This window comes from Lissotriton helveticus, chromosome 3_1, assembly GCF_964261635.1.
Source record: "Lissotriton helveticus chromosome 3_1, aLisHel1.1, whole genome shotgun sequence".
NCBI lineage: Eukaryota > Metazoa > Chordata > Amphibia > Caudata > Salamandridae > Lissotriton > Lissotriton helveticus.
Window position 1 is genome coordinate 1,821,518,013 of NC_136061.1, and position 25,330 is coordinate 1,821,543,342.

Sequence of the window (25,330 nt, forward strand, 5' to 3'; positions counted from 1 at the left end):
TACAGGTGCAGTCATAGTCCTCATAGGGACTGCCTCTGGGTACCTAGTGGCATGATCCACCAGAACCAGGATAAGCCTGTTGCCTGAAACAGTCTGGGGACACATAGGTCCAACAATGTTGATGTCCACCAACTCAAAGGTTGTGCCAATGACATACAAGAGATTGAGGGGGGCTTTCAGCCTCTGCCATGTCTTCCCACTGGCAGGGCAGGTTACACAAGTCCCCCAGAACTGACAGGGGAATTCCGTGAACCAGCTCCAGTAGAAAGGCCCTATAGCATTGGGAACCATCAGGGCCCTTGTTGTTCCATGCTCATGGTCTTAGGCCCTTTGTAAAGGAGGTTGTCCTCCCAGTAAGTGTGATGACTCCCAGAGGCATCACCTGCTGCTTGGTCTTCAGCCTGTTGCCTCCCACAAGGGTTGGGCGCTCTCCCACTATACCCTACAGAACTCCTCCTTGGTGAGTCCTCCTTCCTAATGCCATGCAGCAAGCTGAGGAAGGTCTCCAAATGGAGCAATGCCTTCCTCAGTGGGCTCCGGAACAGCCACCGCAGATGTCCCATCCACCTCACTAGGAAGACATTCAAGGGCTGGCTTCACACATGCTCTGTCTTTCCCCTTCTTAGCAGCTGGCTGGGTCATTCAAGGCACCAGCCCATTTTAACTCCCATCCAGGGTAGCCATGGATACTGTGGTCGCACAGATCCAATTACGTAACCCTAACATCTCCACATGAGCTCCACTTCCTTCCAGGCAGTGTGCTCAAGGTCATTATCAAGCAAACAACTCAAAAGCATGGCAGGGCTCCCAGCAACCTTCAGAAGACACGCCCCCCAACTCAAATGAACAAAGGCCACTGGATAGTGACCCTCTCTGTTGTCAGCCACCACAACCTGGTGGAATGCATTGGAAATCACCTGCTCTGGGGACACCAGCTGACTCCTTACCATTGTCACGCTGGAACCTATATGCCTCAGAGCATCAACACATGCCCATTGATGGTGATCCATTGCTTATACTTTGCAGGATTTCAGGACCCATGAATCTTAGGAACCATCTCAGTGTCACCCAGAGACATTAGGATAAGCCTACTAAACTCTTCCAATTAACTGGAACAAACTCCTCCCCCAGCACTACACTAGCCAACACTGGAAACCTTCCTCCAGTGGGAGGTGGTGCTTTTTTTTTCCACTTGAGATTCCCCTTGTAGTGTGCATACTCAAAACACTCTTAGCACTTGTTGGGCTTGGGCTGCTGACTCTTGTCAGGGTAGTTTTCTTCTTAAGGCCACATTCGGAATGAGAACCAGACCCTTTCACCTGTGAGTTGTTTTGGGGGCCTTTTGTGAACTCTGTCTTTTTATCTCCCAGTCCCTCCTTCCAGGTGGGAACCTTGACCGTCCTTTTGGGGGTGTCCCCCAGATACCTTCTTGGACACTCAGGCGCTGACCCAGCTATCTGCCTTAGCAAGCTTCCTGGGGTCAATAAGTTTGCTATCAACCAGGAATTTGTGCAGCTCTGAAAAACAAATATCGAATATATGCACCTTTAAAGATAAGTTGTACAGCTCTGAATAATCATCAACCTTGCTGTCCCTCACCCAGCCCTTCAGTGCCTTACTAGTATAATCCAAGAAATCCACCCATGTCTATGTGGAGAGTTTGTGGTTGACCCTGAATCGTTGTCTATAAGTTTCAGGGGTCAACCCCAACTTGCTAAGATGGACTTCATAGCAGTGTGGTCCTCTACCTCTTGTGTAAGCAGTGCCGACTCCTCCGACTAAGGTAAATGAGCATCGTCCCACTGCTCTGTGGGCAGTGCAACAAGGAAAAATCAAATGATAACACCACATTGTTATTATCATTTAATTTTTCTGCACAGAGCCAGGATGGGACAGGGCTGGGCTGGTTCACAGGAGGAGGAGTGGTATGGGTACTACTAAATCACCACTGAGTGTAAGGAGTGTGTCCCTTCTAACTGTGGGCATTTACCTCCATGAACTATAACCCCAGATCTCCTTAGAGCCACTTCATAGGCTATAAACCACATATTTATGGCATCCCCCACTTCATTATTGGGCAACAAATCCTTGGGTATACTGACTCTGGACTAACAAGTGTACACTGCAGGTATGTTACCAATCATTGCTATTGCCAGACTCGACTTCTAGGGCTCCTATTTCCAGCTCTCTGAGAGTCAGCTCATGGGACATCTTCCTTTCTGCCATGGATAGTCTTTTCTTCTCCATTCTTCTCCAGCGCTTTCTACTTCTCCAATCTGACAAGGGCCTACTTTTTCTCCACCAAAGCAAGTGTTTATGCCTGCTCCAGTTTGGAATGCTCTAATTGTAGTTTTCTCTCATTCCTCCTTTCTCCCAGCTCATCTGAGGACAGGATTTTGTAGGAGACACTGCGCGCCGCTCTGGGGATCACCACTGCTCCCAGCAAGTTGTTGCCCTGCTCTACAAACAGTTCCCAAGCCAACTCAGACTCCAAAATCAGTGCATCCTCCTCCTCTGGAATTTCCTGCTCCTCCTCCTTTGGGACCTGAGTCCCTGCATTCTGGGCCTCTGCCCAAGCTCTCAGAGCCTTCTGCAGCTCCACCTTACGGCTGAAGCCTCTCATGGATACATGAAAATCTTTGCATAAATCTTTAAGTCAGGCCACAGTATAGGATTCTAACTTGGCCAGCTCAAAATCGATAACTCCAGATGCAGAGGTAGGCGTGGCTTCTCCAGAGAGAGACATAGTTTAGCAAAAAAATTAAAAAGGCTAATCAGGGAGAATTGAAAAAGGCTTGAATTGATCTTAGCATAGAGTCGTGGTTAACAATGAGTTCTTTTATGGTATTACACAAACACAAGTCCTATCCTCACCGCTGATCACCAATGTTAGAAATGCAGTCTCTTGTTTGCAGAGGTATACGCCTTGTCCAGGTATGGACCACCACTCTAGTCACTGTAAACTAGATACAGACTAAAATATAACCTGTGCTTACCCTCAGGTAGGTTGGCACAGAGCAGGCAGGCTTATGTAAAGGGGCAATGTATAAAGTGTTTGTGCAACATATGCACAGTAACACAATGAAAGCACCACAAAAAAACTCAACACTGGTTTAAAAAAATAGGCAATACTTATATGGGTAATTCAAGACCAAAATTACAAAAATCCAATAAGTAGAACCGTAGTTATGTATTTTTAAAGATTGGATTAAAATATAATGCTTAGAGTCATTAAGTGCCAACTGGGGACATTTGATCACACTAGACCGGGAAAATCGAAAGTTCAGGCCAATCGCAATGGAGGGCAAGCCGGGTACAGGGCTCACGCAGGTCCTGCTGATAGAGTACCTTGGATGGAGGTAGCATCAACATTGAGGAACCGATGCGAGGAGTAGAGCAGGCGATTTGTCGATTCCGATCTGTGCAGTCGGTGAAGCACCGTAGACAAACTCCTTTGGGATGCGTTGTCATCCAGCTGCACAGTCTGGCAGCAGCTGCGTTGGCGTCAAAGGGCAATGCACTGGTTACGATTGGCATAAAGTCATTGATGCATGGATTCTGCAAGGCAAGCCCAGAAACAAGCACTCCTAAGGCCCCAGGCCTGGATTGGCACCCCATTGCAAGGCATGACTCTCAGATGGCAGAGTCCAGGTGCAGTTGCATGGTTGTAGGAAGTCTTTGATGGCCTTGAGCCTTCAAAACAGGGGCAGGTCTGCATGCCCTTGGAGTCACTCTGGGTTCAAGTAACATGGGCCCAGTCCTTTTCCTCAGCAAGGCCGAGAGTAGCAAGCAGCTGTCAACAGACCACACATCAGAGCAGAAAAGCAGTTCTTCCAAAGCAGCAGCCCAGCAGAGTGGCAGTCCTGGTAGCAAGTCCTTCTTCATGGCAGAGTTTTTCACAGGTCCAGTAGTGTACTGTCTTGGTAGGGGCAGAGAACCAGTATTTCCCAGTTCTGCCTTTGAAGTGGGGGTGACTTTAAAGAAGGGTCTTTGAAGTGCACTGGTCCTTTCTTCACAGCCCTAGCTCCAGACTATCAGTAGGGAGTAATCAGCCCTTTGTATGGGAAACATGACAATGCCTAGTCAGGTGTGGCAGACCCCCCCCCCCTTCCTCATCAGAAAGAGCCATCAGAATGCAGATGAGTATGAAGACATACCTCATGTGATTGTGGATGTCTAGAAATAATGCGCAAAGTGTAGCTGTCATCAGCCCCAGATATATATTGGTAACAAGCTGCAGGCACACAGAGCAGTAAGAGTAGAGAAATGCTCACTTTCTAAATGTATGACAATGTTCTGCATTCTGTCCATCACCAGCTTGGGACACCCCCGCGCTGCACGGCCACCAGCTGCTGCGTGTGCCTCCCGCCACCCGCCTGCCTCGCTGACCCTGCCGCCGCCGGCTGACCACGCCCCCTGCCACCGAGCGGCGTGGTCTCCTACGGTCGTGTGCTGTGTTATCTGTGATTTTAGGGTCCTGTGCCCCGTCTCTCCTTGCTGTGTGCCCCTTTACTGTTAGTGAGATTGCCTTTTGCTTTGTTGTATTTTTCTAGCGCCTGTCCCCTTGTTCTCGCTCCCCGCTTCCCGCCTCCGCCGCTAACCACGCCCCCTTTTCTTTTCTGTGCCCTCCCCGCTCCCAGCTGCTCCGCCCTCCCTCGCACTTCGCCATATATGGCGACCGTGCGAACGCGCAGCGGCCACGCGCAGCGGGCGCGCCGAATGTGCGCCGAAGGCGCGCCAAAGGTAAGCCCGTCTGCGCCCGTCCGCACCTGGACTGCGCCCAGTGCCAAGACCCCTGGGCCCCGCAGACACCAGCCCACCCGCCGGACGTACGACGCCGCCACTCTCAACGCACTCAACAACGGCCGATTCCCGGGATGCTACCGAGCCACCCCGAGACGAACCCACGGACCCTTCAGCTGCCACGCCTGCAAGTTCACCTGCATCCGGACCTTCCCCGCACCTGCACCCGCCAAGCCGAACACCAGCAGCAACCACCTGAAGTGCATCCTCCTCAACACCCACTCCGTCCACAGACACGCCATCGAACTCTGGAACCTCCTCAACACCACAGCTCCTGACGTCGCCTTCCTCACGGAAACCTGGATGAACGACTCCTCAGCGCCCGACATCGCCATCCCAGAGGGCTACAAGATCACCCGAAGAGACCGCGACAACCAGACTGGAGGAGGCATCGCCATCATCTACAGGGACACCATCCGCATCAAGACCAACACCGACGACACCCTGACAACCGCCGAACACCTGCACTTCCAGATCCACACGGACCCCAAAACCACCCTCAGAGGCACCCTGATCTACCGACCCCCGGGACCACGCACACAATTCAGCGAGGACATCGCCGACTTCATCAGCCCGCACGCCCTCCCCTCCGCTGACTACATCCTCCTGGGGGACATCAACTTCCACCTGGAGAACATCAACGACCGCAACACCACCACCCTGCTCGACAACCTCGCCAACCTCGGTCTCAAGCAGCTGGTGTCCACCCCCACCCACCTCGCCGGACACACACTCGACGCCGTCTTCTCATCCAGCAAAGACATCGCCTTCAGCCACGCCACCGGACTCCACTGGACGGACCACAGCTGCGTCCACTTCACCTTCAAAAGAACGACGATCCACCACCACCAGCAACAGGTTGCTCGAAGAAGCTGGAACAAGATCACAGCCGACCAGCTCGCCACTTCCCTGAGCCAGCACCCTCCCGCCAGCTCAGCGAACCCCAGCCAGGCCGCCGACAACCTCACGAAATAGATCAGCAACTGCGCAGACGAACTCGCCCCACTAAGGACCCCGCCCAGCAGACCCGGCAGCAAGAAGGCCCCATGGTTCACCGACGAACTCAAGAGCTCCAAGAAGAACTGCCGAGCCCTCGAGAAAGCCTGGAGAAGGGAACCAACACCGGACAACATGACCACCCTCAAGCTTGCCACCCGGAAGCACCACCAACTGATCCGCGCCACCAAGAAAACTGCATTCAAGGACCGGCTGGACAACAACGCACACAACTGCAAGGAACTCTTCAACATCGTGAAAGAGCTCTCCAACCCCAACGCCGGAAACAACGACATCACCCCATCGCAAGACCTCTGCAACTCCCTCGCCTCCTACTTCCACAACAAGATCGCGGACATACACAACAGCTTCAGCACTCAACCGACGCACGCCACGACCGAACCACCTCCCCCCACCACCACCCTCGGCGCCTGGACCCCAATCAGCACCGAAGACACCATCCGCATGATGAACTCCATCCACTCCGGATCCCCAACTGACCCCTGCCCTCACCACGTCTTCAACAAGGCCGACGCTGTCATCGCACCCCACCTGCGGGACATCATCAACACCTCCTTCGACACCGCCACCTTCCCGGAGAGCTGGAAGCACGCCGAACTCAGCGCCCTACTCAAGAAACCTACAGCGGACCCCACCGAACTCAAGAATTACCGCCCCATCTCGCTCCTCCCGTTTCCAGCCAAAGTCATCGAGAAGACCGTCAACAAACAGCTGGCCGCCTTCCTTGAGACGAATGGATCCCTCGACCGCTCACAGTCTGGCTTCCGAGCCAACCACAGCACCGAGACCGCCCTCATCGCTGCCACCGATGACATCCGAGCCCTGATGGACAACGGAGAAACAGCGGCCCTCATCCTCCTAGACCTCTCCGCGGCATTCGACACTGTCTGCCACCGCACCCTAGTGCAGCGCCTCAGCAACGTCGGAATCCAGGAGAAGGCACTGGAATGGATCGTCTCCTTCCTCGACGGAAGAACACAGAGAGTCCGTCTACCACCGTACAAGTCAGAGGCCACCGAAGTCATCTGCGGCGTCCCTCAAGGATCCTCGCTGAGCCCCACCCTATTCAACGTCTACATGAGCCCCCTCGCGGCCATCGCACGCCAACACAACCTCAACATCATCTCCTATGCTGACGACACCCAGCTGATCCTCTCCCTGACCAACGACCCCGCCGCCGCCAGAGCCGACCTTCACGAAGGGATGAAAAACGTAGCCGAGTGGATGACGACCAGCCGCCTGAAACTGAACTCAGACAAGACGGAAGTCCTCATCCTGGGCTCCTCGCCCTCCGCCTGGGACGACTCCTGGTGGCCCCCCGCCCTGGGCACCGCACCCAAACCGACAGACCACGCACGCAACCTGGGCTTCATCCTGGACTCCTCCCTCTCCATGACCAGACAAGTCAACGCCGTCTCCTCGTCGTGCTTCAACATCCTGCGCATGCTACGGAAGATCTTCCGGTGGATCCCCACCGAGACCCGGAAGACGGTCACCCAGGCCCTCGTCACCAGCCGACTGGACTACGGCAACACCCTCTACGCCGGAACCACCGCCAAGCTACAGAAAAGACTCCAGCGGATCCAGAACACCTCAGCCAGACTCATCCTCGACATCCCACGACACAGCCACATCTCCGGACATCTGAGAAACCTGCATTGGCTCCCCGTCAACAAAAGAATCACCTTCCGTCTCCTCACCCACGCACACAAAGCCCTACACGATCAAGGCCCGAGCTACCTCAACAACCGCATCAACTTCTACGCTCCCAAACGCCATCTCAGATCAGCCAGTCACGCCCTCGCCGCCGTCCCCCACATCCAAAGAACGACAACAGGAGGAAGGTCCTTCTCCTACCTGGCCGCCAAGACCTGGAACTCCCTCCCTCCCGACTTGCGACTGACCCAAGACCACCTCTCCTTCAGGAAGAAGCTCAAGACCTGGCTGTTCGAGCAGTAGCAGCACCCCCTCCCCCCCAAGCGCCTTGAGACCCTCCGGGTAAGTAGTGCGCTCTACAAATGTCTTGATTGATTGATTGATTGACCTGTTGTTTTTGCCTTTGTCGCCCTGAGTGGGATGGGTATGCTCAGACGTGAGTCCCATGCTCTCCACACTACTGGAGTCAAGCTATTCAGGCTGATGACGGCAGTTCGGGCTGGACTGTTCCCATGAGGCACAGGGTCAAGGCTGATTTGCATATGGCCATGTCTGACCTGGGGTGGTGTGGAGTGCAAAAAAACGATGGATTTAGGCCCAGATCTCTGTACTGGGGTGAATGTATGACAATGTTCTGCATTCTGTCCATCACCTGTTGTTTTTGCCACTTTCTAAAAGTGGCATTTCTAAAATAGTAATGTTGCATCCAACCTAACCAGTAAAGAGGATTTATCAATGCCATTCAAAAGATATAAAACATGATTTACCACTCCTTTCTAATCAGGAATTACAGCTTAAAGTGTATTAAGGAATTTCCAATGTTAACCTACGAGAGGAGTAGGACTCACAGGAGTGAAAAATGAATTTGGTTGTTTGTCACTACCAGTACATGCAAAACGTAAAGTTACATATCCTACCTTTTACTAACACAACACCCTGCCCTATTGGCTTCCAAGGGCCTACATTAGTGGTGACTTGTGCGGAATTAAAGGGGAGTTTGAGGCCTGGCAAGTAGTTTTAAATGCTAAGTCGAAGTAGCATTAAACTATGCACACAGGCCCTGCAATGGCAGGCCTTAGACAGGTTTGAAAGGCTACTTGTGTGGGTGGCACATTTATTTATTTATTTATTTATATTCTTATATAGCGCAGGACTCGACCCCCGAAGGGGTATCTCCGCGCTTGCGCTTTTACAAGAAGGGCTCAATCAAGATTATACACTGTGAAGTGACTAATAGTTAGGATGTTGAAAATAAGTGGGTTTTTAGAGACTTCGTGAAGGACTGAAAATTAGTAGTGTGTTTCAGAGTGAAAGGGAGTGAGTTCCAAAGAATAGGGCCTTTGTAGGAGAGAGCTTGACCTCCCTGTCTGGCTCTCCTGACCCTTGGAACCTGAAGTAACTGCTGACTACTGGAACCCAGGGAGCGTCCTGGACTGTAGAGGTTGAATTTTTCATTCAGATATTTGGGGCCAGTACCAGACAAACACCTATGTATGGTGCAACAGATTTTAAATTTGACACGTTGCCTAACCGGCAACCAGTGAAGTTTGGCCAGAAGGGGGCGTGAGGGGGTCCTAGGCTGGGCGTTGAGAACAAGTCTCGCCGCGGTATTCTGGACCACTTGCAATCTATTTAGTTGTTCCTCATTGGCCGAGATGAACAGGCCATTACAGTAGTCCAGCCTACTGACTACTAGGGTCTGGACAAGTGTTTTCCTGTAGTTATCAGGCAGGAATGGAAAAACACGACGTAAAAGTCCGATAACACGGAAACATTCAGTGCTGCAGGCCCACTTGTAGCATTTAGGTTACAGGCCCTGGGTATATGGCATACCACTTTACAAGGGACTTACAAGCAAACTAAATATTCCAATTGCGTATACACCAATGTAACCATGTTTAGGGGAAAAGCACGCGCATTTTAGCACTGGTCAGTAGTGGTAAGGTGTACAGAGTTATACGGCCAACATAAAGAATTAGCAAAAAGAGGAGTTGAGCATGCAAAATGTTTGGCAAAGACCCCCCTAAGGATGACAGGTCTAACTAATGTACTTTAAATTTTAACCTTTCTGTTTTTTTCTGTCAACCTCATTATGGTTACTTACTCCTTTTATCTTTATATGGAATCTTGAACTGTCCACTATTTGCTTATCAATCAAATGTAATGGACAATTTGTGAATAATAACTTCATAATATAAACTTTCTAATGTAACAAATCAGAAGCCTCAAGTAAGTGACACACTTAATTGTCGTGTAATACATATTGGCTCTTTTTCTTATGAGATACTTGGGTATCATGTAAATTACTGAAAGTTTAAATTCCCCAAATTATCTAAACTCAAACCAGATTCAAATGCTACAAATTGATTTGACCTCAACTTTATTTTTGAAAATTCTCACATTCTACAGAGTTACTGTATTCAGCATCCTCACTTATGCTGAGACACTAAACTTGTTTATAACACAATGGGTCCAACGGCTTGTGCATCATTCTTGAAAGTGCTTAAAATCCTTAAGATCGTTTATCAGTAGGAGGAGTAGGTCAAGTAAACCGAGGAAGGAGGCAATTTAATCTTTTTTTTATGGCTAACAAAAATAATCATAGGCCCAAAAAAAAGTCTAGAGAATATATAAAAAAATCCTCAGAAAGAGATGGGCAGCATCTTTTCTGAAAAAAATTGACGATTCCACAGTAGACCCAACTGCTAGAGCTCAGCAGCACCATGCCTTACAAAATGTCAACCCAGATCCCCAAGCGCTACTGCGCGCACATATTCTAGTACAGCCGGAGATAACATGGCTTGTGGAGAACATTTTGGCAGACAATGCATTGTATATTTTCATTGTATGTTCTGCTGGTTGTTCACATTTCCTTCTTTCATTTGTGAATTGTTGTTTCCCTAAGGAAGGGAGATATGTTATACCTAGCTTTGGTGACTTCCCTGCTACTCAGCTGGTGTGGCTCTTGGAATGCCTGATGACATAATAGAATCCTGGGTGCCTGGCTTGTGTGGAGTGGCAGTTGATGGCAGGCAGGCTGAGTGGCAGGGAGGCCACTCCTGGTGGGGTATTTCTCTTCTTAACATATTTACTTGAAACTGAACTTGGAACTAAGCTTTATTAAATCTAGAGTGTGATATATACCTGGCTCAAGGACTTCGTTATTTACAACAGAGAGACCTGTATTTTTCCTCGATAGTCCACCTACCAGATCAGCTGCCATTTAGAGCGATGCCACACCTGCAGCAAAGGAGGAACAAACAGATTAGCTCTCGTCCCGCCTTCTCCCCTCACAGGAAGCTGATTAGCGTGGGCAGATGCGGCAATAGCATAAAAGGCCACAGTAGAGAGAAGAGGTTGTCTCTGCATCTTCCCTTATTTCCAAATGCAAAACCTCTACTGCAAGACTTCTACTACTTCTTTAGATCTGGAGGTATTTAGCCTGACTTGACAGTGACCCCTTCTTTATTTTCTGTTGGTTTGCGAGACTGCACTTTGCGCCTTTGTGCCTTTACTGCATACCTTGAGTTCCTTTATGGAAACTCTTATACTGTTGCTATATGTGTCTGTGTATAATCTGTGCACACTGACTTTCATGAGAACTCCTGGTTTACTGTGATCACTGAATTAACTGCCCTGGATTCTCAATCTGTTTGCTGGAAACTGGTGATGGCCCTGCTCATGTAGGGTAAAACCATTTTGGAAGTTTGCCCTTAGGGAAACAGAAGATTAGCGACAGAGCACCATTACAGGTATGTACACTAATGTTGGGGTACCTAGATGCAAGTAATGGGGGAGGACTATTATGTTGTGGTCACTCATTATACCTATTATCTTTCCCCAGCTCTCCTGGTGTTGCCATTGTCTGTTTACTTACCACTCTAGGGGTCCTATAGCTCTCGGCCCTTGTGGAGCTTTATCACAGGTCCCCCACCAAGGTACCTTTTTACATCCCTCCTGAGATTCCCACAATCCACCTTGCCTGAATCTCACACCAAGGAGGGGCACCTTCAAATGGGGAAGCTGGGTAGATGCCTTAAGGCCACCCACATGAAAAAGGAGGAAAAATCTGACACTATTTATGGTGAAGAAGAGGACTTCAGAGCACTGGCTAAAAGTAAGCTCTGTACTGGTGATCTGTGAAGAGATGGCTAACCTGGCAAATGTAAAAAGGTCAAAAGATAATCCTTAACTGTTACCACAGCAAGGCCTTGCTGGGCTAAACATAGACAAAACAATAGGATGTCAGATAACTTTGCCTGTAAAGCCTTTATGTAATGCTAAGAGCACCAGAAACATATTTCTCTTCAGAGTCCTGCATATTAAGTGTTGGTGGTGCTTGCCAGAACGACTCAAACCACTTCAGGAGGGAGATCAAAAGCTATCAACTGTCACAGCTCAATCTCTAAGCAAGGAGGTGTAAGTTGTGCGACCTTGCTGCTGCTGCAACAGGACGTTCTCAAGAAGGCGTAGCTGAAGCGGAGGAAAGATGCTAATGGCTTGAAATTCCTGGCACTACACTTTCCTCACCCAGTCCAGTGCCAGTAGGATCACTTGGACCCGGTCTTTCTTTATCTTTTTCAGCACCATCGGCAGGAGAGGTAGGGGCAAAAATGTGAATAGATCGGGCCAGGGTTCTCTCCATTGCTGGAAGATGCAGTGTGCCGCCTCCAATTGTAACTACCATTCATTATCCGCTAGGTAAAGTTGACTGAGTTAGTCTGCCCTAATGTTAAAAGATCCTGCCAGGTGCTGTGCCATCCGGGAGATGGCCTGCACCTTCAACCACTTCCAAAGATATGCAGCCTGCTAGCACAGGGTCCACAATCCCACACCACCATGTTTGTTGCAGTATCACATGGCGGTAGTGTTGTCCATGAGATTATGTAGCTGTTCTCCCTTCAGGATAGGGCGAAACGCTTCAATGTCAAGCAAATAACTTGCAACTCCAGCAAGTTAATTTGCTGGCAAGACAGGACTCTATTGTGATGCTCTTCTACCCAGGGAGATGCTAGGTGATGCGACCTCCCACTGGGTGATTATGTGCTGCTGAGACTTCAAGCAGCTTCACAAAGCTGAGAAGCTGGGGTCTGGGTAGATAATTAACCTGGGGGGCTGGGCGCTGTCGACCTGATCCCCTGCCTCTACCATGAAACGACTGAGAGGTCTGTTGTTGCAGGTGCACTTTCTAATGCTGTCTCTGCTGGTATCCCCAACCAAAGCCTGGAAAAGGGAAAAGTTGATGGGTGGAGCTTTGTCTATAGAGCAGACAGTAGCCTTGCACTCCTTAAATCTTTCCAAAGTCAAGCCCGCCTTTGCTCCAAAGAGCCTAGATCCATCAAAGGACATTTTGATTAATGCTTGCTGGACATTGTTGGAAAAGCCAGAGGAGCAAATCTAAGGGTGGTGCCTAAGCACTACGCTGGTCCCGTCTGCCCTACCCAGACAGTGAGTAGAGTCCAGGCCTGAGAATATGGAATACTTTGCTGCCTCATCGCCATCTTGTGCGAGAGTTGTAGGATTTGCCGAATGTCCTCCCGGATAGCAGGCAAAATGTCCGACACTATCCCAGAACACATGTGCGTACCTCCCCAGGAGGCAGCCGTTGTTGACTGACTTAAGGGCAAGGCTGGCAGATAAAAGCATTTGTTCTGCAAACAATTCCATGCATTTTGACTTCCTTTAGGTGGGGTGGTTGGAAACACATTTGAATTAAATCTGCTTGTGGACACCTGCACAAGCACATTTTCAGTGTGGGATGTTGCAAGAGGAAATCCGGATCCCCGGGGGCACGGGTATGTCAGCTTGCTACCTGTCTGTTGACTGGAGAGCAGTATCCTGATTTGCCTAGGTGCCATCATCACATGAGAAAGAGCCTCAATAAAGGAAGAAGAGGTTCATGCTAGTCTGTCCTAGTTTAAAGACCTCAGTCAGGACATTAGTTTTGACCTCTGTTGTGGGTAAAGTGAAGTCTAATACTTAAGTCTCTCTCCTGCGCAGGGTTTTGATGGAGGCGGATTCCTCCCTAGCCATGGCAAAATTAGGAGAGGATAGGTCAATGTTTGGAGAAGTATCTAGACCACAAGCATCTTGTAAATCATGAAAACGGTTGTCATCATCTGCATTTCCATTATAATAATGTTGGGATGTTTCAGTATTTAAATGGGAGTAAAGGTGTGTTGTTTCTAACCTCGGGTGAGCGGGGGTCAGGGGTTTGAAAACGAGTCTCCGATTCTGACAAAACTACAGGCTCTGCTTCTGGCGTTGAGGCTTGTACTGGTGGCATTGGTCGCAGCACTAAAGACAGTTTCAGATATGTTACTGAGTCTAGAGTTGGCAGAGCTAAGCTCATGAAAATAGGCAGCATCAGTTTGAGGTCAAATAGCAAGGTCAGCATCTGGGACAGATCCCCAAGTCATAATCTAACTGGAGGCCACTTTGGATCCTTAGGGACCAAAAGTACTCCGGAGGGACCTGGAAGGTACCAAAGATCTGGTCCATGGCCAATGACAGTTCACAGGGCTGTTCTAGCATCACTGATGGCCCCGGGAAGTTGGGGTGAATCAGGAGCAAGGTATGAATCAGTTCTGAATTCGAGGAATGACTCTCTGGCCTCGAGGTACCTGGGACATTGCGTGAGGAATGGCGGGACGAAGAAGAGCCTTGTTCAGGCTTCTTGTGCTTATTGGATTTTTAGTTCTTACCTGAGCTTCATGACTCCGATGATGATTGGTCATCAGAATGGCCTTGTGAGCAAGAGAGCATCTGCACTCTTGACTGGGTCTTCTTCGACTTCCTTCAGAGTTCCTCAACTCTCTATCAGAATTCGAAATCAGCACCGGATCCGTCCCCAGCACAAGTGGCATCAGCACAGAGTTGATGAAGGAGAAAGTGATGTATGTCGTGGAGCTGGGGTGGAAGTCTGTATCAGAGTCATTACAGAGTCCATACTGGACACAAGGGGTTCAGATGGTGCGGAGGATAGATCTGCTGCCAGTAACGCGACTGAGGGCCACTGCAGATCCTTGGGTCCCAAAGGCACACCACATGGTGCCAAAAGAATGCCAAATATCAGCAGCATGGCTTGTTAAATGTATCAATTTGCTGCCAAGCTGCCGATGGCCAGAGAAATTCGGGTGCAACTGGATCAATAGCGAAATTAATCTACTGACTCTGGAGATCTAGAGGGAGACCGACTGACATAATAATGACCTTGCTTTGGATAGAGAGTGGGGGGATGGAGTTCAGTCATGCTTCACTTTCTTGTGATTGCGTTTGGACTTCGATGTTGACTTACTGGAGGTCTTTGACTTCTGGGAGCGGCCTCGGCAGTGGAAGAACACCACACCCTTGACTTGGACCAACAACTATACCTACATGAGGTCCACAGTTTCTTGTGTTCAGCAACGTCCAGTTTCGCTTCTTGTGCACAGATTGACTTTGGGTGCATGAGGGCACACTTTTCACAAAACTTTGAGTTGTGACATGAGTCCAAGCACCTGAGACACACCTCATGTGGGTCTGGTCAGACATCTGCTTCCTACCATCATAGCATGGTTTGAGACCGGTAGTCTTAGGATGGGATATTCTGGTAGATTCATCAAAGACCCGTTTTGTGAGTCTTTAATAGCGATTCATAAGGAATCGCTATTAAGGACTTGCAAAACGGGATTCATGTAGGAATTGCAATAAATATTGCGAATCCTACATGTTCCTTATTTGCGATTAGCAAATTGCTAATCGCAAATAAGGAATAACTCCCCATGCATTCCTATGGGCCTACAGGCGCATAGGAATGAATGGGGAGTTATTCCTTGCTAATCGCAAATAAGGATGCGATTTCAAGGGTGCCAGGGGTGTCCAAAGGACACCCTGTAACACCCCTGAAATGCAACATTACACAGGTGTTGCGCACACACATGTCCAAAGGACATGTGTGTGTGTAACATGCAACAGAGAATAATGCACTAAAGTGCTTTTTTCTATTTTCTTCGCTATTTACCACGAAGTCTGACTTCGTGGTAAATAGCAGCCAAATATTGCGAATTCGCAATTTCTAAATGTTTCATGAATGGCATTTAAGGAATCTCTAATAGAGATTCCTTAAATGCTAATCCTCGCAAATTTGCGAATTCTTTAATAGCGATTTTTGCATTTGGGATGATGAATCCCAAATGCAAAAATTGCACTCGCAAAGGGCCAGATTCTCAGAATCTGGCCCTTTTGCGAGCGCATTTCGCTTGATGAATCTGGCTGCAAGTTCCTTAGCACACTGGATTTGTTCAATTTTCAGGAGTCGTTGAAAGGTCAGCGGAATAGGGAGCTGAGCTCTGAAACAGAATCAGAAGGCATGCAAAGAAAGGACCTCACATCAGCACCCAGGTGAGTCCCTTATATGCTGCTCTGCTCCGTCACTTCTGAAGCGGTAAAGAGTTAGTATGGAGCAGCACGGTGCTACCTAGTAGCATGCAAGAGCATTACCAGACAAAAGATTGCCTGACCCAGTCTGGCACATGGGAAGTATTCTAAGGTGAAGAATCTTGAAGCTACCCTTCCCTGAACCCCAAAAATCAAAAGTAGACTCTTAACACTACTTATCCCTAAATACCTAAAGGTCCTAACCACTCTTATCACTAGCCTTTCTTCAACCCTGAAAACTCTTTACTAGTCCCCCACCCCTTCCCCATCTCACTGTGAATGCTCCTCTCAGTTTAGCAGGAAGATGCCCCCTTCCCCTTCTTCCCAATATACTTAAGTTTGCCCTTAACACTACCCTTTTCCTTAACTCTTTACTAGTCCTCCCGCCTCCTTTCACACATCACTGTAACAGGAGGATACCCCCTTCCCCTTCTTCCTAGTTTACTTACCTTTGCTTACCAGTCTAATCTTTTTGATAGACATCATTTTTGACAAGACATTTTTCAGTTAATCTTTTTGTTGCAAACCCCCAAATCCAATGGTGTTACATTCGGGTGTTGTATTCATGACTAAGGATTGGTGAGGGGGTTCGGTTTCTATGGCAACCTCAAGTACCTCTGCCAAACTGAAGCTATTAGAATAAGTTTTTATTTGGGCTTGCATACTTTCAAAAGTACCATTGAAATTAGTGGAATTGGTGAGATGGTGTAAATATAGTAAGCTCTTTGACCATCTTATAAAAATGTATTCCCATTGGTTCTGGATCCCTGAAAGCAAAATCGTTCTATTTTTGTTTTGAACCAACACATAAAGTAATATTGAGGCGTTCCACATCGTGTTTTTTTCAGTTTACTCATCCAGTACCCATTCATGATTTTCTATGTACACATGAGAAAGAAATCTACTTGTTAAGTGAGTATGCTCGAATTCTGTATGGTTTTAAGGGTCAGTCTTCTGTCTATCCCCACAGCCTAAATTTCTGCACGTTCAATGAGTATTGTCGACCTTGAACCTCTCTTTGTTTATATAATGCATTGAAATTGAGAAATTCAGAGTTTTGGGTTACGTATACAGCTGAAGCGCTACTGCTTTAACTATAGCAGGTATGAAAAGCTTGCCCTCAGCAATCTCGAGAAGACCAGGGGCCAAAGAGAGAAAGGCCTAGAAGGTGCTTACATGTATGTCCTAAAAAAACTGGTATGTTGTCTACTGGTCAAATCCTGGAAGGGGATGTAGGAGTGTAAGAGGTAGAAAATCTGCTGCAGATAAAGTATGTGACAATTTTGATGGTGATCTCTTTTTTCTACATAATGTGGGCTCCTTTGAGGAGATGCTGTAGCTTTCTGAGATCTTGGAGTGGAAAACATTATAAGTGGAAAAGGCATATTTTGGAAGGTTTGTCACAAAACCATGCCTGGCTTTGGAAAGTCCAACAGTTCCATCAGTATAGGCAAAGTACGAAGTTGCGACCAAGGTGAAAGGTTACGTGGAGGAAGAAGAATCTATAATAGGTCCTCAGATGGAATAATAAACTTTGGCACACCAATGTACTTGGTGCTTCACCTTCAAAGAGATACAGTCTCTTCTTAGGTGTTGGTGTGTAGGATAATTTGAGAATGGAGCCTATGCTCCACTTAGGAGATAGTCTTAGCCACCTTAAAGATAAATAGCTTCGATGTCAATGGAGATGGAGTCACCATCAATCTATGGACTTAAGACCTCTAAGAATAATGGGAGAATTTGAAGTGCCTTGACAGCAATGAAGTGGTAGAACTGAGGCAGTGACCATTATTTTGATGGTGAAAATGTCAGAGTCAAGGCTCTCAATACTGAGTGAGAGTGACACAGGAAATAATGGTGAGTTCCATATTTCATGCCATCTTTTCATCTTCTTTCCTCAGATTTCCCTATGGGGAGTCTTTGTGAGTTTTACACTTCTTGGGGTTTAGATGACTTCTCATCTTAGTCATTCTTAATATTGCAAAATACACATATTAGTAGAATGGGATGATGATAATCACGCCACGCAGGCTTTGTGTGGGTCTGATGCAGCCTTTTTCCTGCCAATGGAAGTCCATTCTGACAGCAAAATGGAGAAAACAGATTCACTCTGTAGATCACAGCTAAAGATGTAGAGTGAAGTTGTGAAAAACTGTTTTCTGAGAACACTTTCTTGGAAAAATGGAGGAATGAAAACCTACCTGTGCTCTGGGATACTTCTTGCACAAGCAGACAAGTAGACAAGGTAACTACCGGTGCAATGCATCATGGGAAGTGGAAGCTCCTGGAGCCTATAAACCACAGCTGTCTATTTTAACAGCTCTACAATGCAAGCCTACAAGGCCACACTTTTCCCTCACTGAAAGAGAGATTTACGCTGTTTTACATTTCAGATGCTGTAAGCCAGTTTTTAAATGAGCTCAGTTGAACATTTCTAAAAAATCTTGGATCGGATTCTAAGGGGTGCCCCCCCTCATTTGGACAATGGCACCCTGTGTACATAATTCAGTGGACATAAATTGAATATGAAGTTCAACAGTCCAGCAGGGAATTATTCAACCGTTAATAAGTATCAATGACGATCGTATGATGCTGAAATACATGTAGTAATATATTTCAATTAACATCACTAGGCAGAATGTGCCCTAGATTAATGAGCAGGGTTCACTGGCACAACATGGATGTAAAAAATATTGATGTTAAAAATATCGAGTAAAAAATATAGGCAACAAAAATATTGACTCCTATACTTGAACAGGTAAGTACAAAAATATTGACTAAAAATATTGATGTAAAAATATAGATGTATAAAATATTGACTTGTATATAAATATAAAATGAAAAAATATATTAGATATTAAATATAAATTTAATGAAATACAAGAAATGTAATATACATTTTCATAAAATATTTTTAAAAAACGTAATTAAAAAGATAAACACACAAACGTAATCATTTATGGAAGGCAGTCCTGAGAGGCAAGATGGCGACTGTGATCACGGTCATGTAGCCTGAGCTCCCGGACCTACACCCCCCTGGCTTGGTGCGTATGCAGTTAACGAGATGAAGTATGGCAGAAAAATGCTAAAAAGCTGAGCGGTACCTACACTTAATGGCAAAGCGATAAAAACAAGAACCCAAAGTTAACCGGTGGAGTGGTGGAGTGTGAGCAAAGGTTCAGAGGTTACTGGAGCTGGTGCGTCGGTCTTCCGGATTTGCATTCGCCAGGAGACCGCGGAGTGTATGAGGGGTCGGCCGGCTGACGTCCTTGACTCCAATGCAGCCGAAAGCCGGGCGATGCAAGACCCGAGCCCCTATGGAAGCTGGGGGACCTGGTGGATTACACAACAGCTCGCTATCCGAGGGGGAAAAGGATACCACGCGCTTGGAAGCGAGCGATAAGAAAACTGTGCCATCTCTATTTTTGAAAACTAAATCGAAGAAACAAATCAGCTCTGTGCAGTCAAACCCCAGTGAGGTCAAGGGACAATATGGTAAACAGAAGGAAAGTTCAAATACTGGTTTGGGGCTCACAGAAGCTCAGTCACGGAAGCAGGATTTACCAGGGGGTATTCCTGATACACCTGGCAGCCTGAATGCGGGGCGAGAGGATTTTAATAAAAAAGAGACAATTACTAACTCAGAAGATAGTGACACAAATCGAAATTCAGTAAACATAATGTCTGCGCAGGTACACCACACCCCAAATCGGGACAGTGTGAGGGATAGGGAAAACGAAATAAGTCAAAACGAGACAAAAGAGATCAAATCTGGGGATTTTTTTCCCTTCCTGACCCCTCAGATAGTTCGGAAGAAGAGCTCGAATCATCCTCCTACTTAAAACCCAAGAGGGGGTCCCCCAACAGTAGCCATAGTGGTTGTAGTAACCTCCATCAAGATGATGAGGGGGACTGACTCACAAGATACACCAGGTAGTAGTTTGAAAACTGTGCGGAAGAGAGGCGGATCAGGTACAAGCTCCAAAATCGCTGAAAATACTGAGGCTATGCAATGGGATTTCTCCTTCCTAGCTGAGTCTGGTGCTAATGGTGTGACCACTGGAATGCAATGCAATGAAAAGGCCTTGGAGAAGGCTGAAGACATATCACTAGCGGTCATATATCAGAGTATAATGGCCCATATAGAGGAGATGCGTATTGAAAGTCAACGCACCCAAGGGGCCGTCGAAAACTCCAGAACTCAGTGCGCAGGATAGCCAAATCCTGCACTGAGTTTGCTGAAAGATATAATGAGGCCGAAACGCGCATCTTTAATTTGGAGGATGAACTAGCGGCACAGAAGCTAATCACGGAGACAATGCGCACATCAAACGATAATACTCTTTGGAAACTGACAGCCCTTGAAAACCGTCTACGCCGTAATAATCTACGAGTCTCGGACATTCTAGAGGGCGCAGAGGGACTGGATGCTAAAAAACTTAATTATTGAGCTCTTTACCGAGGCTTTTCCGGGCCTTTTGCAATGGGATTGGAAATGGGAGATCCAGAGAGCTCACAGATTCCCCTTCACACAGTGTATGAGACCTGGACAAAACATCTCCAGACTCAGGACCATTCTAATATCAATCAACAACTTTTTGGCCCGAGAGGCGGTTTATGAATTAGCACGCCCCGATCGGTTGAAATCGGGAAAGGGGATTGAATTTTTTGTGCGCCCAGACTACTGCCCTCTAACTGTCGAGAAAAGATGGCAATTATGGCAACTTATCACCCCGTTTCAAGGCAAAGGTGTGCAGGCCTATTTATTGAATCTAGCTAAGCTGAAAGTTATCTTTAAGGAGCAAACCCGATTTTTTACTGCAGAAATACCGGCTAAAGAATATCTGCAATCCCTGTGAGAAAGGGCCTGAACATGCAGGACTCGATGAAATATAATGGGGACATACTAAAAGGGCTAGTTTATGTCCCTTGGTGTGTATTTTTGAATGAGGGCGGATATGGTTCTTTGGGGAAAAAAAAAGAGAAAAAATATTAAATGTTGTTGTGGAGGGGGGTGTAGTAACCAGGGGGGGGCAGGAGCTTGATCCATCTCTGGGACCATTGGTCTCCAAGCTTTGTTTCAGGGTAAGGGTGGGGGTGGGGCAGGGCTTCGGACGAAACCCTGTGTGGGAAGGTGGGTTGGGGGGCTGGGGGGAGGTTGGAGGGCAGGGGACAAAGGGGGGCACATGGTGGTGGGGGTTAAAGATAAAACAATCCATGATAGAGTACAAACAAAAAAAGTGGACAGCTGAGACAAACAATCCATATGGTCTTAGATTGGTAAGAAACATCGACTTTTGATGGGGGATAGGAGCAGAGGGGTAAAACTTACTATTCCCACTCCACTGAGAGCAACAGTAGTGAAAGTGTTGGAGAGCGGAGGGGCAACAATTACTATTCCCACTCCAAAGAGTGCAACAGTAGGGAAAGTGTTGGATAGCAGAGGGGTAAAAATTACTGTTCCCACTCCACTGAATGCAGCAGTAAGATAAGTGTTGGATAGCGGAGGGTAAAATGCTTTATTCCCACTCTGGTGAGTACAAAAGTAGGGAAAGTGTTGGATTGCGGAGGGGTAAAAACGTACTATTCCCACTCCAGTGAGTTCAACAGTAGGGAAATTGTTGGCTAGCAGAGGGGCAAACATTTCTATTCAAACTCCAGTGAGTGCAACAGTAGGGAAATTGTTAGATAGCGGAGAGGCAAAAATTACTATTCCCACTCCAAAGTGTGCAACAGTAAGGAAAGTGTTCGATAGCGTAGGGATAAAAATTACTATTCCCACTCCAGTGAGTTTAACAGTAGGTAAAGTGTTGGATAGAAGATGGGTAAAAATGACTATTCCCACTTCACTGAGAGCAACAGCAGGGAAAGTGATGGATAGCAGAGAGGAAAAAACTTACTATCCCACTTCAGTGAGTGCAACAGTAGGGAAAGTGCTGGATAGCGGAGAGGAAAAAACTTACTATCCCACTTCAGTGAGTGCAATATTAGGAAAATATTGCACTCACTGAAGAGACAAAAACTACTATTCACACTCAAACATTAATTGACTACACACACTTTAACACTGTAATATCCACAACACACACCTAAATTAAACTTTAAAATAATAAAACACAATTAAAGGTTACATTTAAATTAAAAACTACTACTATTAACAACTAATAGTAAAATACTTAAAATGTATTTAATATCCGCCCTTTACCCCTTTAAAAGTAAAAACAACACTAAAATAAACAATTACCCAAAATAAATATAAAATAATTACCATTTATTAACTATATATTATTAATTAAACACAAATGACTTCCCACCCTTAACTATTATTAACACCACACCACAACACACACCTAAAATTAATTACACAATTACCATAATAGAATTGTAATTAATTTAATTAATATCAATTAACAAAAAATGTATAATAAAAACACTACTTAACACCCTTTACCCATATAAACCCCAAAACACACACCTAAAATTAAGTACACATTTACCATAATTAATTACCAATTATTTAAAATGAATTAACAACCAATTATTTAAAATGAATTAACAACCAATTATTAATTCAGGAATTAAAAATACATTACTTCCCACCCATAACACCTATAAACACCACAGCACACACCTAACATTATTTACACAAGTGCCATCATTAATTACCAGTTAATTAAAATGAACTGACAACCAATTATTAATTAATAAATTAAAAAGATATCACTTCCCACCCTTTACACCTATAAAGACCACAACACACACCTACAATAATTACACAATTACCATAATTAATTACCAATTCATTAATTAAAATTAACTAACAACAAATTATTAATTAATTAATAATAAATTACTTTACACATTTAAAACTATAAAATCTCAAAGGCGATATCCTTAACCTATAAGAAACTGAGTAACAATCTTCCAGATACCTTCCCGAAGCACAGGGAACGCTGGCAAAATGATATGGGCGCGTGCGCGTATCAAGAGAGAGAGAGAGAGGACTAGAAACCTAGTCCGAGTCCCCGTAGTTTATATGTGTTATCAAAAGAGACTAGCTTAAATATGACCAATATTGTTAGGACTCTGATTAGATTTGTCATGGGCACCTTGTTGGTGAGTTCATGAAGCCCTCACCCACCAACCTGGTTGGTGGCATGCTTCATCATGGGGCCCACCCAGTGACACCTAATGTGTCCCGGGTGTGCTGCAACGCCTGATTACAGCGGAGCTGGTATTTTACTGAGAGTGCAGTGTGAGGTGTACAATGAAGTGTGAGTTAAAACGGCTTGGCGAGGGTCCCAGTACCCAAGGGTAAATTAAATTTTAATAACTGGGCCCCCGTCAGCGGTTAAAATAAGGCTTGGGGATGTTTAAGGGAGGCGAGTTACTACCTCCTACATCCATCAGTTGGTCGACATGTTTCAGCCAGTGCCTTAAACTAAATCTGGCTTTCCTCAGGACCTTTTTAAAATAGAGTGTAGTGCTGGTTAAAAAGGAGTGTAATCCAGGCTATGTGTTACACTCACTAAGGTGTTTCTCTAAGTGTGAGAGGGGGGATTCCCTTCTCATATATGCCTGTACCGACAACATTGAAGACATAGACAAAACATGTAAGAAGAGGAGAGTCAAATAGGCGTCTTCGCCACATAGTCATATACATAGAGTGCCGAATCTACAGTGCTCAGTGGGTAGACTACAGTCGGCAAAAGTGTGGGATGGTGTCGCGAAAACACGGGTATCACACATATGCATGAGATACAAAGTGTGTTGGGGCGTAAGTAAACACTCTTACGATTAGATTTTGCAGCCAATGCTTCCAGGAGTGAAGCGGTAAGGGGTTGACCCTGTAGGGCAGTGGTTCCCAAACTTTTGACTCCTGAGGACCCCCACTGAATCACTACTGGAAGCCGGGGACCCCCAAGCAATTTGTGCGTTATAAAATACATTTCGAAAATTACAACAGTAATTTGCAAAAAATACATAAACAAGTACACATCAAGCAAATACTCAAATTACTGAAGCTTTTATTATTTTATAGTGAAAAATTTGCAAAAATCAAAACATTTCAATGGGAAGGATGGTGCTGCATCTCGGCGACTAACTTTTCAATGTTTGGTTAAAGTTGAATCCTCAGGTCTGATTCTACATTTATCAAACAATTTCTGTATTTATTTTTTAGATATATAAGATCTGAAAAAGCTTTTTCACAAAAATAGATGGCATGGTGAGCAAAAAAAAACGATGGATTTAGGCCCAGATCTCCGTACTGGGGTGAACGTATGACATTGTTTTGCATTCTGTCCATCAATTGTTGTTTTTGCATTTGTCTCCCGAGTGGGACGGGTATGCCTAGATGTGGGTCCCTTGTTCTCCATGTCACTGGAGTCAAGCTATCTTGGCTGATGAGGGTTGAAAGCCCGAAACTGGTCCTAGGATGCTTGTTTCCAGTCCAGGGATGAACTGGCCTGGCAGTTCTGACTGGCCCGTTCCCATTAGGTGTAGGGTCAAGACTGATTTGCATATGGCTGCGTCCAAACTGGATTGGCATGGTGAGCATAAAAAAACATGGATTTAGGCCCAGATCTCTGTACTGGGGTGAATGTATGACATTGTTCTGCATTCTGTCCATCAATTGTTTTTGCCTCAGTCATAGCAGCACCTCTACATTCTCATTTCAGAGCCTAGGAGGGGTGACCCCTCCTTGCACAAACTGGTTGAATGACTTTGCATTATTAGCTGGTTTTACTCTAATCACGGTTTAAGGAGTGTTACAAATATAATACATTTATGAAGAATTTTAGCATGAAGTCATACCCCACGAAACAACATATAAATGGGCAGAATGTGACAAAGTATGTATTATAAATATAAATTCTAACAAGGTAGTCAAGTGCACAAAGCGATAAGTCCAGTGTATATAGAGCAAATTCAAGGAGTTGGTCATGGTAGTGAAAGAGACGGCAGGATGGTAACTGCACAGGAGGAATATTGTTTGAGCGAGATCATGATGAAATGGAACAAAGCTATTCCGATTATATGCAATTCAACAAAGCCAAGACTTCATTATTGGCACCATTGTATCAAGTTTTGCTCCCATAATGTGAATACATATTTATAATATATAATTATTCCAATTTACCAAACACGAGCTTCTTAAAACACATCAGAACTTTCTGACAGCAACACTTTGACATTCATTTAGCCTCTATCACAGTAATTACCATAAACACCTGTTAGACATAATCTTTAGCCACAGCAGTGCAACATTTTACCATCAAAAGGTGAACTTCTGCATTGAAGTCATATTTCAGAGAGCCATTCGCATGGCACCTGATACAACCCTCTCCTGTTAGGAAGTCCACTGCCTCTGTCTCCTGCCAACAACAAACAGCAAAGGCTACAAATAATAGCTTGATATGTCCAACTATGAAAG